Genomic DNA, 14,577 nt, shown 5'->3' with positions numbered 1-14,577 from the left:
GGGGATGACGCATCATGTAAGGGAGCAACATATGGTTTCAAGCGCGACGTATGCACAACCCAGCGACGAGACCCAATCTGGACGCGTGCTGACTGTGGGTTGGGAACCGCAATGAGGCGTACGGGACCATGCCAGGGTTTGTGCAATTTCGGCGAGGTCCCCGGACGTACCTGTGGACAATGAAGCCAGGCTAGGTCCCCAACCTTCCAAGGGCACTCCCCCTCAGACCGTCGCGCATATCGCTCGTTCCGGGCCTGGGCTTTGGCCGTAGCCACGCGGGCATTCTCCCGCGCCTCTGTGACTCGGCGAACCGTGTCCTGAATGTATTCAGGAAGTGGTTTACGAGGTCCCTTCACCCCAGTTCCCAATTGCACATCCACCGGCGGCACGTTTTCCCGACCATACATAAGGTAAAACGGCGAATATCCTGTAGCCGCATGAGGCGTCATCCTGTACGCCGAAAGCACCCCGGGGATGTGCAGATCCCAATCTGATTGTTGTTCACTCACGGTATGGCAAAGCATGGCAGACAATGTCCTGTTCAGCCGTTCAACCATACCATCCGTCTGCGGATGGTATGGGGATGTCCGTACTTTCTTAGTCCCAAGGCCCGCGCACACTTCCGCCAATAATTTAGAAGAGAAATTCCTGCCCTGGTCCGTGAGGAGTCTCTCAGGCGCCCCCTTATCCATAATATACCCAAACAAAAAGGCGTCGGTAATGGCCGCGGCCGACTGATCGGGCAACGGCCAGGCCATCGGCCAACGGGAGAGGTACTCAACCCCTACCAGCAAATATTTATTACCCCTCGCCGATGGTGGAAAAGGTCCCAATATGTCCAGTGCCACCAATTCATTGACTCGAGACACCTGAATCGACTGGAGAGGCGGCACGTAAGGATGTTTCGGCGGCTTACGTCGTGCACACGCAGGGCACGCGCGCACGTGCCCTACGACATCTGTCGCCATGCCGTGCCAAAAATAATGACGTTGCAACGTCAACAAGGTCTTCTGCACCCCTAAATGTAAGAGAGTGTCACAATGGAGGGTTATAATCAACTCGAATCGCAAGGACGTTGGTACCACCAGGCGCCAACGTTCCTGGAACCCCTCCCGCCACATAAGCAGACCATCTCGGAGAGCGGTTTGCGGCCCCATAGCCGTACTCGGACTCCCATTGTCCCTAGCAGACCGCTTCCGCAAGGACACCAATGACTCATCCATCATCTGTTCCTGGATCCAGACAGACCGCGGCAGATTCAAAACCCCGTCAGCCGGTCCCGGTTCCATCGGAGTGTCCGACTTCTCGACGGCCAACGTAAGCGGCTGAGGGGGGTTTGGAATCGGCGAACACCTATGCGTCCCCGACTCACATTTACAAGGGGCGCGCCGCGGTAATCTGGAAAGTGCGTCAGCGTTCGCATGGCGCACTCCCTTCCGATGTTGAATTTGGAAGGAAAATTCCTGTAGCGTGTCCAACCAACGTGCCAACTGTCCGGATGGCTGGTCAATTTTAAGGGCATATTGCAAGGCCGCATGATCCGTACGCACAATAAAAGAACGACCGTAGAGGTATGGTCGAAATTGCCGTAGGAAAAAAAAAACCGCCAATAGTTCTCTGCGAGTGACACAGTAGCGGGTTTCCGCAGGAGACAAGACTCGGCTACCATACGCCACGACACGCTCTACACCCCCTTTAGACTGTGATAACACCGCCCCAATACCTGTGTCACTCGCGTCCGTATCAAGAATGAATGGGTGATCGAAATCGGGATAATCCAATGTTGGGGCCGTGGCCAATAGATCACGCAGACTCCGAAAGGCCGCCTCCTCCGGCTGTCCCCAAACAAACTTCCGTCCTTTACCCGTAAGGAGATGCAAGGGCCTCGCAATCGTCGCAAAACCCGGCACAAATCTTCGGTAATACGAGGCAAATCCCAAAAACCGCCGAACATCCCCCACGGTGGCCGGAGTCGGCCAATCCCGGACGCACGCCGTCTTTTCCGGATCCGTGGACACTCCCTCAGCACTCACAATGTGCCCCAAATAGCGGACGGACCGTTGCAGTAGGTGACATTTCTTTGGTTTGAATTTCAATTTGGCAGAACGCATCCTCGTGAACACTGTCTCCAGCCGCGTCAAATGTTCATCAAATGTGCGGCTGAAGACAATAATATCGTCCAAATATATAAGACACGTCTCCCACTGCAACCCCGTCAAAACGAGCTCCATCAATCTTTGAAATGTAGCAGGGGCCGCATTCAATCCCATCGGGAGACAGTTGAATTGAAATAACCCCTGCGGCGTACGGAATGCGGTTTTCTCCCGTGAGGACTCGTCAAGGGGAAGCTGCCAAAATCCCGAAGAGAGGTCCAGTGTGGAAAAGAACTTAGCCCCCGACAATGCGTCGAGGGAGTCATCCATACGCGGCAGGGGGTACGCATCTGCCACCGATATCTTATTCAATTTGCGGAAATCAACACAAAATCGCAATTTGCCATCCTTCTTCTTAACCAAGACGACTGGAGCGCCCCATGGGCTGTTAGATGGCGATATAATGTCCGCAGCCAACATGTCTTCCACTGCCCCCCGTACGTGTTCTCGCTCCGCAGGACTCATCCGATGCGAATTTAATCGAATAGGGGCAGCATCGCCCGTCTCAATGTGATGGTAAAGCAACGAAGTGCGGCCCAAATCCAAATCATCGGAGCTGAACACATCGGAATATGTCAACAACAATTTACGCAGCGCACCACGTTGCTCCATGGACAGGGAAGAATTTCCGTCACATAAATGAGCAACCCAACGATCATCCGAACTCCTTGGCTCGGAAACCCCAGCAACAACTCCCCGGCTATGTGGACAATTATGGGTCGCAAACGCCGTAGTGGCATGTGCCACAACCGTACCGGCCGGGACACGGACGTTTTCTCCCCCCGCATTAAGCACCTGTAAAAACGGTAATTGATCCGGCCGGACGATGGTCTGTGCCCCCACTAACGCCAACCCGGTTGTTATCGTGGCGGACGGTGACAACAAGACCCCTACTGCTCCTAGCCGATCAGGCAGGGGCTTCCGATACCGCAAGGGTATAAGCATCTGTGTACCAGGTGGGATGTCCACAGATGCGACGGACAGCGCCTGCACTTGTACGGCCGAAGCAGGTCGCCCCCAGGGCGACGGCAGAAACGAGATTTGACGGCCCCCCGGCAGTTCAATACAATTCTCATTGATTTTGATCAAAATGGGCATCTTAGCCAAAAAATCGGTGCCTAACAAACAAGGAACCGCCAAAGATCTCGATATCAACACAACACCCGAGGCCGACACATCCCCAATAGATATCTTAGCATCCACCTGACCCACGATACCCATGCTACCCCCGTTCGCAGCGACGCACGACCCATAAACCGGACGCACAGCCCCCGGCGGGATGCCCAACAGATGGAAAATGACATCCGAAATAATAGTCGCAGACGCGCCGGAGTCGACCAAAATGCGTACGTCCACCCCTTGTATAGACCCCGGTACAGTGGACGAGCCCATAGCAGCCGCGACGACTCTCCGTGCCAACTTGCGCCACTGCGTGACCGAGCGACAAGGCCCCGTCGAAGGGCATGCTTTAACCACAACGTTAGGATGGCGCAACGACGGTGATGGGTGAGGTGTAAAGCCTTGCCGAGTGTCTGGTGCGTGCCGACATGCCTGTTTCGGAGGATCTTTCGCCGACTTGACCGGTGCCGAGGCCTCCTGCTGCGGCGGAGCCGGGAAGCGGGCCCAGCAGTCTCTGGCGTAGTGGCCCCTACGCCCGCAGCGGAAACATTCGGCCTCGTTGCGCCGAAGCGCAGGCCTCGCCTCCTGACGGCCCCGTTCTGGTAGCGCCGCGCGCGGTCTCGGCCCGCCGCGTCCCGTCCATGGAGCGGAGGCGGCCGTCAGTTGTTGAGGGCCCCAGTCATCCGGAACATAGACAGCCTGCGCAGGGTTCCACCCCAGCGCATCCCCTTCTTTGACGGGCCCCCCCGTCCACGCCGTCACTTGTTTCCAGCGACGGAGGTTGAATTGCGCATCGAGACACTTAGCAGCCGTCCGGGAAGTTAGCTTCTCATGCCCACACACAGGCATGGGGATCCCTAGATCCCGAGACAGCTCCAACATTTTCCCTAATATGAGAGGCTCGAGCAGGTCCTGTGGCGTCTCAGGATAAGCTGCCATGGCCAGCTCCAGCACCGCACCCCTGAACGCCACGGGCGACTCCTCTGGTGCTCGTTGTCGTTGAGCGAATCGCCGATGCGCATCATCTGGTGGCTCATAAGCATCGGCCATTTCTTGAAAAACACCACATAAAGTTGCCTTCTTATCGGTCGTTATGGAACGGAAGAATCGGACAGATTCGTCGTCCAGGAGAGTCGGCAACACCTCCAAAGCCTCCGCATCGGTCCATCTTGCTGTGCGTACCGCCGCCAAGAAGCGGCAGGCGAACGCGCTCCAGTCCCCACCGACGGAAAATTCTTTAACCGTTGTAAGGTGGCGACTCCGACTCCTCTTCCCGCCGTCTTCCAATGGTGGTGGTTGTGATGGCAAATTCAAAATGGCGTCGGCCCGCGGCGTGGCCAAGATGGCGGTTTGGCGCCACGGAGCGCGCAAAATGGCGGCCTCTTGCCGCGTGGGCAATGGCGGCGGCAGGACAGGCAACGTGGCGGCCCGCGGAGCACCAATTGCATCATCCATCGTCCCTGGCGCGACGAGATGGCATAGATGCGCCAGGACGTCCTTAAGTGCCTCCAGTTGTACCGCCATCGCTTGCCATCGTTGATCCGCGTCTGATGATGTCGACGGACCCGCCACCGCGCCAACATCCTCCACTCCCGTTCCCGTGGTCGCCTCAGCCGGGCTCTCCTCCACCACCCCAACAGGATCCGTGGTTGGAGGGAGTTCGTCGTCGTCGGACGAAGAAGCCGATGCAGGCGCCGGATTAACTTTCTTCCTCACTTGTTTCGACATGCCGTTGCACTTCCGACACCAGTGTAATAAACGACTGGACCACGATGTCTGGCTCAGTGTCCTTTATTCGGTTCGTGCTGTACACCCACACGGCTGTCTTTACTCTGTAGCTTCTCCACGGTGCTGACTCCAATGTCGGCCCGATCCACAACAGCAGCCCCGCTGCTGTTTCTCTCACACAGCCCCCCTTGGCTGTACTCGCTGCAACTCCTCTCTCTCCACAGCTCTGACAGCCTCGTGCTGTCTCCCTCTCTCCCTCCGCAGCTCTGACAGCCTCGTGCTGTCTCTCTCTCTCTCCGCAGCTCCTCCTGGCAGCCACACCGCTGCCTCTAACACGCAGCCCTTCTGGCTGTCTCCTCTGCAGCTGCACACCACTCCGCAGCTTCCTCTTGTCTTCGGGGTTGGCTCCCGATGGCCGTCGGTGCCCCCCCCCTCTTCTCACTCGCCCGCGTGGCCTCACTCTTTTCCGCTCACACCCCGACTGACTTCCCCTTCCGGTTTACCCGCTTAAGGACCCGAACCTTCCACCCACGTCACATGACTCCACCCCCCGTGACGTCACATCCGGAAGGTCGCTTACGCCCGCATTACACATGTACAGTACATGCACAGTACCTGGATTTGTCCCATGTAATGTAGGTATTTTGGTTGCTAGTTACGAAACACAACATTTCCCTAAGTTATGATCCCTTCCCTACCTTATTCCATTGTTTTTTTACGGGAAAAATTGCTCTGCTTTGCATCGCATAGGTCCCTACCCTCCCTTCTGCCATTTGCATTCATCTGGGGGAAAGTTCTCGTTATACATCGTTTCGTTATAAGTCGCAACTTTCTAGTCCCATCTCCGACGCATATCGGGGATGCCCTGTATATTATCTTTGTTACCTTTTGAAGCAAAGGTAATTAGTTAATCTCTTAATTAACTGTCAATCATCCAGATCAAATTCATACCATAACTACATTTTGTACATTACCATTTGCCGAATCAAATCCAGACTGAAAATATTAACCATGGCCACGAGTAAATAACTTCACAATTATTCTTAATCCAATTGTTTGGTCAGAAACGGACAGTTATTGAGGACTTCCAGTGAGACTTCTTAAGCAGCCAAGACTCCATGTTCAGTAATCGCAGTTTCAGTGCTGTGGAGCCAGAGCGAGCTGTCTGAAGGAGGGAAGGTAAAGAATGACCCTGATTCCTTAAGGAACCTCATCAGAGACACGGACCCTCCTCAGACTCTGTGTGCCTCGTGTTGCGTGTGTAGAAGGACATGACTCCTCATTAGACTTTGTGTGTTTCGTGCTGTGTGTGTAGAGACACGGACCCATATTACACTCTGTCTCTTGTTGAGTGGAGAGACATAGACCCTCACTGGACTCTGTGGGTCCCGTGCTGTGCGACATGAGTTGGATTCCCGCTCGCGGCCAACACTAGTGACAATTATATTATCTGAACCGGTTCTGGGCCTCCCCTAGATCGACTCAGCCTCCAATGAGCACCTGGTGTAGTGTGTAAACATCGCCACCATGGAGACAAAGGCGGCCAGGCGTGGTGATGGCCACCCATCCCTTGTGTGCCGTACCGGCTTTCATAGGTGCTCTCTAATAGCACTTGCCCCAACAGTCTGTTAAGGCTATACTGGGAATATTTGTCTTTGTAGAGAAATAGACCCTCAGACTCCGTGTGTCCTGTGCTGTGAGTACAGGAGCTCAATCTCTCAGGGGTCTCAGGATGACCCAGCCCCCATCTCCAGCTGTCTGAACCTCGCAAAAGCCATCTCAGTGGGAGGCGTCCAAACGAAGCTTCTGCCTTTTCTCGGTACGTACCTCTGCCACATTGGCCTTCGTTAGACTCCATTACAGACACTGGATTGCCTACAAATCCTACTTGTGTGCAGGGTGTCCTTTATTTTACCCAGGCTTGAGTGCATTAATGCAGCTTGTCCCTTTTGCAAGGGGGGCCTGCATAGATTCAGTTCATGAAACAGGCACAAAGGTGCTGGACAAAAAATAGTCAATAACACGAAGGGTCTCATTTATCAAGAGTTGCAAACAACAATGTAAAAATGTTTATTGAGAGCAAAAGGGCGAATTTGTAAGCCATGAATGAAGCACGTTCCAGTCCTGTCACGCTCATTTAGACACTGACGACCACGCGTTTTGTAGTGGGTACGAAGTTGGTTGAGGAAAGTGAATTCTTAGTTAGAATTTAGATGAACATGAACCAGCAGTGCGTACTAACTGTAGTGGTACCTGTTATGATTACAGCAGTGCATACTGTGGTCGTACCTGCTTTCACTGCAGCAATGCATACTGTGGTGGCACCTGCTATGATTACAGCAGTGCATACCGACTGTGGTGGTACCTGCTATGATTACAGCAGTGCATACTGACTGTGGTGGTACCTGCTATCACTACAATAGTTGATGCTGACTCTATAGCAGTATGTATCGACTTTATAGCACAAAGTACTCACCTGACAGAGTGACGTGGTGAGGCCTAGTCCCGTGCAGAGCGTTCGGCTTCGCCTAGATTGTCCAGCCGGCCGCGGTGGCACCTTGGCAGGCTGGGACTGGGCTGCTACCTCTGACCCTTCCCCCCCAGCCACGATCTCCCCGGCCGCTCTGCAGTAATATCTGCGGCTTATAGTGGTTGCATCTAGCGAGTGTATAGTAGTAATAACTGCACGCATAGGGGTGGGGGGGACATCACACAATAAAGAATAAACGTCAGCGTTTAGTGTATTTTTATATAATTTTTTACGTGAAAGAAAATGTCCCCCTCACTCCCACCGAAGGCGTGCGACTTGGCATGCCCCCCCCCCCACCAAAGGCACGTGAGTTGGTATTGTTGTGCACGCGTCATAAATAAATAAACAAAAGCGAAGCGCACAAAAATCGCACTAAATCACTAATTAAACTAATTTAAAGTTGACGGATCTGAAAAAGAAATAGCACTTGCTACCGCGTGGCTTACGGCGTGGTACCTGGCTATCTTTTTTTACGTTAACCCCACCGTTGGAGAGCCAAGCGTGCGACCACACATAAACCCACACACAAACCCACACACAATTTTTTACTTGTATATGTATAGATAGATGAACAGATAATGGGCAGAAAATCCTTGACCAGGTTCTAAACTCGTGTCCTTCCAACTGCGAGGGTAAATCACAGCGCCACTCAGATGGTCGTATTGCATCCATCTGACCATGAGTGTGATGAAGCTTGGAGAGCTGAGTCTGTTATGAGCGGTCAATGAAATTACCATGAACGTTGATGCATAGGAGCTCAGACTACAGGGATTCCTCTGATCTTAGCATCTCCGTTTCTTCTGCATAGAAGGTGACTGGTCAGTGGAATGGCAGTCTCATCGCATTGGTATGTTGTTCTCTCCATGAGAGATACCTCATCCTCTGTCTCAGTGACACCTCTCATATTCACATCCATGCTACTGTAGTGGTGGTGTTGACGCGCGCCGACAGTGATAGAGCACGGGGCGGCGCGGGGTGCGTGGTTGTGCGCGCTGACACAAGGTGGGAAATAGGATCGTGGGCAGCGCACAGTGATTGGTCAACTGGGGTGGGTGCTCTCAGCGACGTCTGCATGAAGGACTATAAAGGGGGACGCGCGGGAGCACTCGAGGAGTTGATAACCAGTTGAAGATCGAAGACGGAGTTGAAGAGGTAGGGCCCTGAGACCCCTAGTCCCGCTGTCCTTGTAAGGGCCGGGACCCTGTGTGGCTCGGAGGCGAGACTGTGGGACCCGTGGTCTGACGTCCATGTGGGACGAGGCTGTGGGACCCAGAGTCGAGACGGACACCCCAGCCGGGTGGGTTCCGAGAAGCTACGGGGCGTAAGAGCCCGTGTGGGTGTAGCCAGGGGAACCCCGTGGGTTAGGCTGCAGTTAGCCACCCGTGTAATATAAGTTGGTGTTAATAAAGAGTGTGCTACCCGTAAGGTCGTCTCCCGCCAAGTTACTACATTACACTACCACTGACACTGCGATGCTTTAATGGTGAGAGTAGATGTTTTGTTTGTGGATACTCGTGGAGTACATAGAACGTCATCAGGCATCACTAATATCAACATAATCACAGGTTACATGGAGTTACAGAAAGTTACTTCTTGCAATGGACATATTTCTGGTTTTACGGACAAATTCCAAAATAATAACGACCTCGTGACTTCCTATAAGAAACTTATCTGTAGAGTATTTATGTGTTTTCTTGACGTATGTTCAGTACCCAAAGATCTGTTACCTGTGTAGTAAGCGACTTCCAAGACACGCCATGCAGAGGGCTCCTTATTTATTTCTCACACTTACAGGCACAAATCACTGAGCGACATATATATATACGGGGCTATGCATTGCTGACCCATCCACACAGCCCCATCGTGGGCGTCTAACTATATAGCTGGCTGACTAATATAGCGATGACGAAGATGGGAGCCGTACAGATGATCGGCCATGCGGCCGGACAATGAAGAAGATATGATGGCGAAGACAGCGACAGCAGCCAAGACCCGGACCCCACGACAGCCTTGAACCTTCGGTCACGTCCTTCTTATATACTCCTCGGCATGGCCAGTCCCCGCCTCTGGCCACGCCCTGGCTACACCCCCTTCTAGAACCTTCGAGCCGGTTCCCGAAGCTTCCCGACTGACTCAACCTTTAACCTTTAGCCCACTTACGCTTCGCTTATAGTTGGTTATTATATAACGCACCCATACCCGTGATTATCCCTCCTGGCCAGCAGATGGCACCCTGTCATTACACCTGTACAAATAATTTTGAATAATAGGTTACATGAGGATATGTTTAATTATGTAATCAAGGATGAGATATATATTACCTCAACAGTGTGTCCAGTTGAGTGTTGTATGGCTCGTTGTTTTGGCCACAGTTGGTCTTCTCAGGATACATGACTCAGATCCACAATCGTCACTGAGTCATTATGATTCACCACCCACAGCCCAGGATATAAAGAGAGTAACAGTGTCATGGAGTCGGTGCTGTAAAACGACAGGAGCCCCATGTCCCAGTCTAGATGAACCCCGACTCTCAGCGGTGGCTCTGGCACAGACAGTGATGTCTCTAACCCTACAATGCCACACTGAATAGCTGTTGTGAGGGGAACTCAGAACTAATCTGTTTCCGTGGGATCATCCCATACGTGACCCCAGTCCGACATATCCCCGTGCCCCTTACGTCCACCTCCCAGTAGTGCTGACCTGACAAAAAGCCCTCAGTGCACAGGGCTGGCAACTTCCTATCAAATATCTGTTGGTGAGGGAGGTGACTCAAATAAATGCAGATCTGTATCACTGTCTTGAGATCCGAGGAAATCTGGAAATCTTTATTGGCAGACGTTGGGTCCAGAGTTGGTGCAACGGAAATATTAATATTTGCAAAATAGTCACAAAAACGCATGCATAATAGCAACACAAGTGGTAAAAGTATAAAAATAAAACATAAACAAAAATTCAGGAAAAATGTGATAAGAACATAACATGTAATAAAAGCAGACATCTGATATGTATAACAATATATGCTCAACACGTAGGCTTTTGCGACCAATATCCTCCATGAGTGTTTTTTTTGGGGTTAGATCGCACAAATATATAAATGTGTCATTAAATCCAGCCACCACCCGACACAGCCAACTAGTAAAGGTTGTCACGTAAAAGGAATATGCCAATTTGCCACGAGTATAGCACACCGGTGTGTTGGAGAGCCAAGCCACAACATTTACAATCTGAGTACGAAGTTTCACCAGTAATTACAACTAGCTTCATCAGGCGACAGCCAGATTTGTGGAGAAGTCCACCTGTTTCGTTCCACATACAAATTAGCACAATACGTAACGAAACAAATACAGCCCTAAATCGGTAGGACCTCTTCGTTCATCAAAAACTCTGAACATCTCATAAATATAATTAAATATATTAAGCTTAACCCTAATGATATTCTCGTAAGTGTTGTTGTGACTTCTCTGTTCACGAGGGTTCCGGTCAACGAGTTAAATTACACTACACTCTGGTAACGAACAAAGGTTTAGCCAAATATATCCCAAAACTAGCTGAACAATATCTAAAGAACACCTGCTTCTTGTGAAAAGGTGACTTCTATAAACAAAAGGAAGAAGCAGTAATGGGCTCTCCTTTGTACATGGAAGATTTTGAAACAAAAGCAATAGCTTCAAGCACACTAAAACCCGATGCTTGGTTTAGATATGTGGATGACACGTTGGTGGTATGGCCACATGGCACAAATACATTTAAAACATTTCTAAATCATCTTAACTCGCAAAACCCATCCATCCAGTTCACCATGGAAGTGGAAGCTGACAGAACTCTATCATTTTTGGATATTCTGCTCGGGCGGGGTCGAAATGATAAATAACACACAACATTTGCCGATAGAAAACGCATACTGATGCCTCTCTGAATGCAGAGTCACACCATCATCCCTCACAGAAATCTGCTCTTATCAAGATGCTCATTCGTCGGGATGAGAAACTGTCAGATGTGACAGTCTGAGAAGTGAAATTCAACAGGTTAAAGAAGCGCTGCAAATGAACGGTCACAATGATGCACAAATCAACAGGGTATTGAATTCCAAAACCAAATCAAATAACACGAACATTGAAACTGCCCAAGTAATCAAAATACCGTACATTGCAGGAGTAACTGATAAACTAGCCAGATGTTTGGAAAAAATAAATATCCGAGTCAGATTTGGCATGGTACATAAAATACAGAAGTTAATATCTGAACAAAAAATAAATTACCGAAGCTATCAACAGAAGGTGTGTACAGGATTAACTGCACGTGTGGCAAATGTTATGTTGGGCAAACAGGACAAATGATCAGCACGAGACAAAAAAAACATCAGATAAATATTAAATTATCCCAAATGCAACTGTCAGCAGTAGCAGAACACGCGTGCCAACACGGACACTCAATTGATTTTGATAATGTTGAAGTTCTGTGCTAAACTAGCCACTACTGGCCAAGACAAATTAGAGAATCTATCGAAATATAAATAAATAAAAGTAAATTTAACCGTTTGGATAGCTATCACCATAGTGCTGCGTGGAAGCGAATCAACAAATAATACATCGTTTGAAAGCATGCTTATGAAGGGGACCATACTTCAATAGGGATTACCGTTGGTACGGCTATTTTAATACACACAATGGACAAGAAGTACAAGATCAAAGGGCTCGCATAATGCGCATGCATAATGTACTTTGACTCATTACTCACCCCCCCCCCCTTCCCACTTTACGCAAGAGCACACAAGTGTGGTCACCACATCTACGCCTCTATATAAGGAACGAGACAGTGGGACTTCTCCACAAATCTGGCTGTCGCCTGATGAAGCTATTTGTAATTACTGGCGAAACGTCGTACTCAGATTGTAAATGTTGTGGCTTGGCTCTCCAACACACCGGTGTACTGTACTAGTGACGAATTGGCATGTTTTGTTGACAAGACAAACCTTACTAGTTGGCTGTGTCGGGTGGTGGCGGGTTTTAACGACACATTTATATATTACGCGATCTAACCCAAAAAAAACCATTATGGATGATATTGGTCGCGAAAGCCTACCTACGTGTTTAACTCATCCAATATTTTCATAGCGTTTGAATTTAGTTCAATGTTACGCCTTTATCACGAGGGGGCGACACAGCACCGCTCTGATGACATTTGACGTGAGATGTATTTATTGTGATTTTTGTTTTTAAATCTATTTTGTTCTTGCACATGGCATTATATTCAGGAGCGAGCGAAGGCAAGGAGGCTTGAATTCCAAATAAACTTTTGAACAACAAATTTCAGCCTACGAACTTGTGTTGAAGTTTCAATGATTTATTTATTTTGAATATTTCTGGCACATTCTCACATGAACTAGGACTAAACTCTTTTATTTACCTGGTAAGGCCCACTGAGCAATGTAGCCCTTTTCAGAAGCGAACTTGCCACAAATGATAGCTCAACGAAATGCCTTATCATCATGTGGGTAATTATAGCAGCCAACGCATGTTGATTCGAAATGTATAGAGAAAATTCAGATGACTCGGAGAAAATCTACGTGACTACGGAGAAAACATGACAACGCTAAATATACAGGCGTCAGAGTAGGGATTAAACCCACGACCTCCTGCATACCATGTGAGGGAGATAACATCTCGCCACAATGGTGCCCCTTGAAATATGACCATTCATTAAACATGACCAGCGTCATCACTTAATATATTGTCAAGTTTGTATTTTTGTTGGTGGAAAGTCTCCTGCCTTACACAGTGTGGTTATCCGGAGATGTTTCTAGGACAGTCGTGGTCAGTATGTGGATCGCTAAACAAAATAGGAATCCTTGACGAGATCAGAAAGGTATTGTGGTTCATTTGTGGCAAGCACTTTCTCTGTAATGAGTGCGACCTTATAATTCATGTGATCGGCAACCGGAAGCCAATGCAGCTCGGCGAGCACTGGACGAACATGGTCGACTCTTGCAGTAAACTTCCAAAATACATAAGTATACACATTCCTTTACATCCACAACATTTGCTGCTTTCCATGATTCCTTCTCTTTCAATGTTCTCCCTTAGCTGGAGTTATGGCTGATTAAATCCGTCTGATATTATGGCTGTACATGGTGGTCCAGATGTCTTATGAACCCCATTTAAGTTTAATTTTGTTTTTTATATATTTGTAAGTATGATTTATTTAAAACAGAAATGAACATCCAAATGAGGAAAAACAGACATGGTCGGGGTCAATTAATTGGGGGGTCAAAAAACATCTGGATCACCCTGTACATGTGCGACCTGATGTCACTCGCAGTGTTGTGTGCCCTGTAAGTATGTTGAACTTATTTTGCACAATGAGTCGCCACAAAAAGCAGTTCTAAACAAATGAGTTTTCAATCTCGATAATGTATAAGTGCGTACCCCCAGTGGCTTCCTAATATTGGGATGAAGCGCGTTCCAGGCGGCCACAGAAGCGCATCTGAAAGTGCGCGATGCGGTGACTGTCTTTGTTCGATGGCTAGCCAAAAGCCGCTTCTGCGAGGATGACCAGAGTTTACTTGATGGTTTATGCTCATTAACGAGATCAGCAAAGTATTGTATATGTATGTTGAACTTCTTATGCACCGTATGTAGCTAACCGTGCTGATTGGAGGTGCGGGAACAATTACCCGGGGCTGCCCGCCCCCTGAACCGATTGAGCGACTTTTTTTCGGAAATGTTCCACTGTCTCTCGGTCACAAAAAGAACTCGAGTGAATCGCTGCATTAGAGTCGTAAAGTCAACGCTGACATGAGCAGGGCAGGAATTTGCACTGTACATCTGTAACGCCAGAGTTCAAGACAAAATAAAACAACATTAATATTGGTTAAGTTATAGGCCTGTGTCACATTGTCCATGATAACACGTAGGCTTATCCATAATCAAAGTTTTTCTGGATGTGCTGAAGTAGTAATTGGCACGTTTTGTTTACGTGATACACTTTACTAAATGGCTGTATTGGGTGGTGGTGGGTTTAACGACGCATTTATATTTACGCGATCTA

Source organism: Lampetra planeri, chromosome 45 (assembly GCF_965212315.1).
Source record: "Lampetra planeri chromosome 45, kcLamPlan1.2.h2, whole genome shotgun sequence".
NCBI classification, from domain to species: domain Eukaryota; kingdom Metazoa; phylum Chordata; class Hyperoartia; order Petromyzontiformes; family Petromyzontidae; genus Lampetra; species Lampetra planeri.
Note: the sequence above shows the minus strand (reverse complement) of the source record.